Raw genomic sequence first — 4968 nt, 5'->3', positions numbered from 1 at the left:
TCCAATCTGTTCCAGAAAATGCATAATACCCCTTTAGCACCTCAAGATTGGGTAAATTAGACAGCAAATTCATAACTTCCCATGGTATTTTAGTATTTGATAATGTCAACTTCTTGAGATTAGGAGGGAAAACATCCCCAGCGAAAATCGACGGGTCAATGGAGTTCACCTCTATCTTTAGTGTCTCCAGCTCCTCTAGAAGAATTAGAGAATCAGGAATAGAAGGATAGTCAGAAATTTCGCACATCTTTAGCTTTTTTAGATTGGGAGTTCTTCTTATGATTTCCGCAGAAAAAGGAGAGAACTGGAGAGTAAGTGTGTGCAAGTTATTGAGAAACAAAGGTTGTTCTCCAATACTATTATTTTCTGCCTCAAGAGGATTTGATATGTATAGTGGCCATTCAATATCCAAATGTCTTATCTCTGTCATTCTCCAGATATCTAATGGGTGGACCAACTCTGTCTGTTCAAAACCTACAAGAACTATGGTCTGTAGATTTCTCGATTTGGCTAGTGAAAGACCTCCCTCAATTCTTGCAGCAACATATCTCAAATGTACAAGCTCAGGTATTACACTAGAGAAATCGTACCAAACTGATAACACGTCCAACACCTTAAGCAACTTGAACTGTGAAACAATAGAGCAAATCACATCTGGAGAATCTAAATCAAGAGATTGCATTGAAATAAAGGTACGAATTATACTTGTTATATCATTGATATAAACTTGCTTCTCTTCATGTTTACGCAGATCAATCACTCGCCGCTGATCATGTATGACTTCTAATAAGGACATGAGAACATTCCCATTCCTGTAATACACAATATTTTCAGTATGAACTTCACTTAGGCATAGTTGGCAAAAAAAGATCATGAATTTTGCAAGTTTCTATCCTTCCATTAGCCCTTTGTTTACCAGTCAAAATCAGACTTCTATCAATTAACTCTTCTAGATACTCCTCTGCCACTACTTCTAACCTTTCATTGTTTCTTGCCTTTACAAATTGCTCAGTAATCCATAGCCTAATCAACTTGGAAACATTAATCTCTCTGTCTTCTGGAAAACCTCCAACATAGAGAAAACAAGCCTTTAAATATTGGGGCAAGTAACTGTAGCTCAGAGAAAGAATTGATTGGCACCGTTCGGACACCGTACCAAAGAATGAGTTCAGATTTTCCATAACCTTCTTCCAATTATCAAGTGTTGGGTCCATTTTTCCAAGAAGTCCAGCAACGACAACAACCGAGAGAGGTAACCCTTGACATTGTTGTACAATATGCTTCCCTGTTTCTTCTAGCAGAGGAGGACATGGATCTTTTTTGAATATTTTCTCAGTGAATAGATTCCAACTATCTTCTAGACTTAGAAAAGACTTACTATGAGGTGGAAAATCAGGGCAGTTGACATAATCAGCAACATACTTGAGCCGAGTAGTTAATAGAATTCGGCTTTTATTGTCATCATTTGGAAAAATTCTTTGCATTTGGTCCCATGCCTCAGTACTCCAAATATCATCTATGACAATTTGGAATCTCCTGCCTTTCAGACCTCTATACACAATCTCCATTAGTTGATCATCGCTCCTTTCTTGATTGCTTCCGGTAATTGCAGAGGCAACTTCAAGAAGCATGTCTCTGATTGAATTTTTCGGAGATGGTGACCCATGCATGTTTATCAAATCAAGAACGAATATATGAATCATTATAAGCTTTTCTGGCAAGAGTTGTCTTACCAATACCGCCCATACCAAAAATTGGTATAACAGTTAACTCGTCTATTTGGGCAGTGAGGCGATCAAGTATGATGTTGAAGTCATCCTCCATCCCAACAATAGTATTTTCCTCAATTATCCTTTTTTCTGGTGAGGAGGGAGTTGTTTCTAATTCTGCAGATTTGCTTCCATGCTCGTTAGACTCGATCTGCACCACCTCTTTCCTGAGAGAATCAACATCTTTTTCCACTTTTACCAATTCTTCCTCAAAGAATTTACAAGTCTCTTCTCTCATCTCTGTGAGATCTGCTAGCAGAATGATGATATATCTTAGGCTTGAATCAACTTTCTCTTCTGCTTCGTATACTACATTTCTGATCCTCTTTTCTACAACCTTGAAATTGAAACTCGATAAATTAGTTATTGTTAAAAAAATATATATATAAGATCAGTAAGATTTTAATAACTATATATACTAGTGAATTAATTACATACCTTAAGAGTTTCAATATCCTTTGTGGTAGTATTGTCAAGGAAAAGTTGCAGAGCAGAAAGATTTTGATAGAGAGATTGAACATGTTGTTGTGTATAGCTTGGACAAACGAAATATTGATTAGGTTTGAAGAGTTGTTCCAATGTATACATAAGTGAAGAAAGAGCAGCATAAGCCATTTCTCTTAACAATTATTGCAATTTGCTGGTATTACTAAAAGATTATAAGAGCCTCGCAGATTTAATGTCTCTGCCTGAGATAATTTACATGAATTTGGACAATTTTCTATTTAACATCTACATCACAACCACACTACTTGTGGTTCATGGATGTAAAACTGTGGATTGACCAAGTCAAAGTGAGAAAAAAGAAATGAAAAATAAAGACATAATAATATGTCAAGTTGTATTAATATAATAAACTTCTAATGAAAAATAAAGAAACTCTTGTTGTTTTCCTAAAGAATTTTCAAACATTGGTCGTTCAGATTTCTGATTCATATACATTGGATTCCAACTTGTCAGAGACATTGAACCCTGTTGTAAAATAGAATAATTTACATTGAATAATGAAGACATCATGTGTCAAGTTGGACGAATATAATAAACTTCCACTACAAAATTTCAAGACATTTAACTTGACCTCATTTTACATTTATGTCTTTCAACTTTGAATGTGCACAAGTAGACACTTGAATTTGTATAAAATTAAACAAATAGACACACACATCTTACATGGCATCGTACATGTCAATCTATGTCCTATGTGGTGTCCTATGTGTATTATGTCACATAGGACTCATGTGTCTACTTATTCAACTTTATACAAGTTTAAGTGTCTACTTGTGCACACCAAAAAATTGGAGGGTATAAATGTGCAATGAAGTCAAGTTAAAGGGGACATTTATGTATTATGCCAATATATTATCATAAAATGTCAAGACGTATTGAGTTACTTAAGTTAATAATATCGTCTAGAATTTTGTACAACAAAAAACACGTAGGTTGAAGATTAACCATCCCCACAGTCTTACTTGAAACAAGAAACCAACTCTTATCCACAAGGTTGAGATAGGCTTAAATTCCATTAGAAACACATTTTTCCCCTGTTGGAATGTATGCGTCCACGTTTTCTATGGGACCAGGTCTTCAGCACAGTTAAACTAACAGAAAATAAACAAAGTGCTGAAAGTAAAGATTGCACAACAATTTTACGTGGAAACCTCCTTGCTCAAGGGAGTAAAACCACGACCTGGCCTGCCAGGACTTTTCAAACTTCTTTCACTAATCTTCTCCAAGCAAAAGTAAAAGCAAGTTTACAAACCGAGATTAGCCTACTAATCCCAACCCTAAGCAATACCTCCTATTACTTAGATGAGCTAGAGCAGATACAACACCGCCCACTATACTAATCATAACCGATTAATATAGACCTTTTAGAGTAAGAACCTAAGTTACCCTTAACCTAGTTCTTACAATGATTCAAACAAGTTTGGAACGTTTCTTTCACAAGTGAAGCGGATCTTACAATATCAGAACTATTACAAGCAAACAAAATAACAGCTGGTACAAAAAGCTCTTGAAGCAATCAATCAGATCCCTTGCTGTTCTTGAAGCTTGAAATTTTTCTCTCTTTGAATGAATGAATGAATATTGTTGTCTCATGTTTGATATGTACCATGAAAAGTTATTACCAAACGTACAAGCAACCTCCTTGCTTCTGATTGGTGAAGTACTCTGCAGCTTCACCAACTTTCTGACGCAGACAGCTTTTACAGTTGTACCGCACTTTGACAGCTGGACGAGTATTCATACTCTGCAGAGGACCAGGTCACTGCACTTGTGAGGAGATCATCAAAACATCTAGGAGCATTAGCACTTATCATCCCCCAACCAAACTAAAGCTAAATAAAAGCACAAATAGATGATTGGAAGAAAAGAACAAAGGGATCAAAAATTCTTTTAAAATTTATTGGTCAAACACTAATTGTTTCTTACCAAAAGTATTTTCTTTTAGAAAAATAATTTTCATAATAAGCTCATTTTAAAAGTTTGGACAAAATAAATCCTTCTCTAATACATATAATCGGTAACTTAATTAATTATGACATGGTAAGTTTTACTTCCATTAACCATAATTTCTCAATTTTAGTATTATAAAAGAAGGGAAAATGCATAAGTACCCCCAGCCTATGCCCAAAATCCCTGAGATACATCTAACCTTTACTAAGGTCCTATTACCCCCCGAACTTATTTTATATATAATTTTCAACCCTTTTTCGGCCTACGTGGCACTATCTTGTGGGCCCAACGCGTGTTGACAATTTTTTCAAGGATAGTGCCACGTAGGCCGAAAAGGGGTAGAAAATTAATTAAAAAATAAGTTCGGGGGGTAATATGACCTTAGTAAAGGTTAGGTGTGTCTTAAGAATTTTGGGCATAGGTTCGGGGATACTTGTGTATTTTCCCATAAAAGAAAGGTAAATTGACTATTTTATTCACTAAACTATTCAATAGAAAACTTTAGAAGACTTTAGTGTATCTTTCCGTTGTTCTATTTTTCTCATTGCTTGCATTTGTGATATGTATGCATCTACAATTGCTATTTGCTTTTCAAAATTAATGTTCCTTTAATTTCTTTTTGTTTTTTGACAAGTTATTGCATTCGACTGAATTCTAACTCGTATTACTTGATTCAAAAGGTATGTTGGTGATGACACAAGTGTATGCAGATGATACATGTAACGAACGCTATGATAATTTT

General features: G+C 35.2%; 1 protein-coding gene across 2 annotated transcripts in view; it reads right to left on the bottom strand.

Annotated features, from left to right (window-relative positions):
• The window catches only part of LOC125845341 (putative late blight resistance protein homolog R1A-10), a 700072-nt gene that overhangs the window by 596505 nt on the left and 98599 nt on the right, over positions 1–4968 (bottom strand). The gene's annotated exons all lie outside the window — the stretch shown is intronic.

This window comes from Solanum stenotomum, chromosome 11, assembly GCF_019186545.1.
Source record: "Solanum stenotomum isolate F172 chromosome 11, ASM1918654v1, whole genome shotgun sequence".
Classification (NCBI taxonomy): Eukaryota; Viridiplantae; Streptophyta; class Magnoliopsida; order Solanales; family Solanaceae; genus Solanum; species Solanum stenotomum.
Note: the sequence above shows the minus strand (reverse complement) of the source record. Positions and strands in the feature narration are given on the sequence as shown.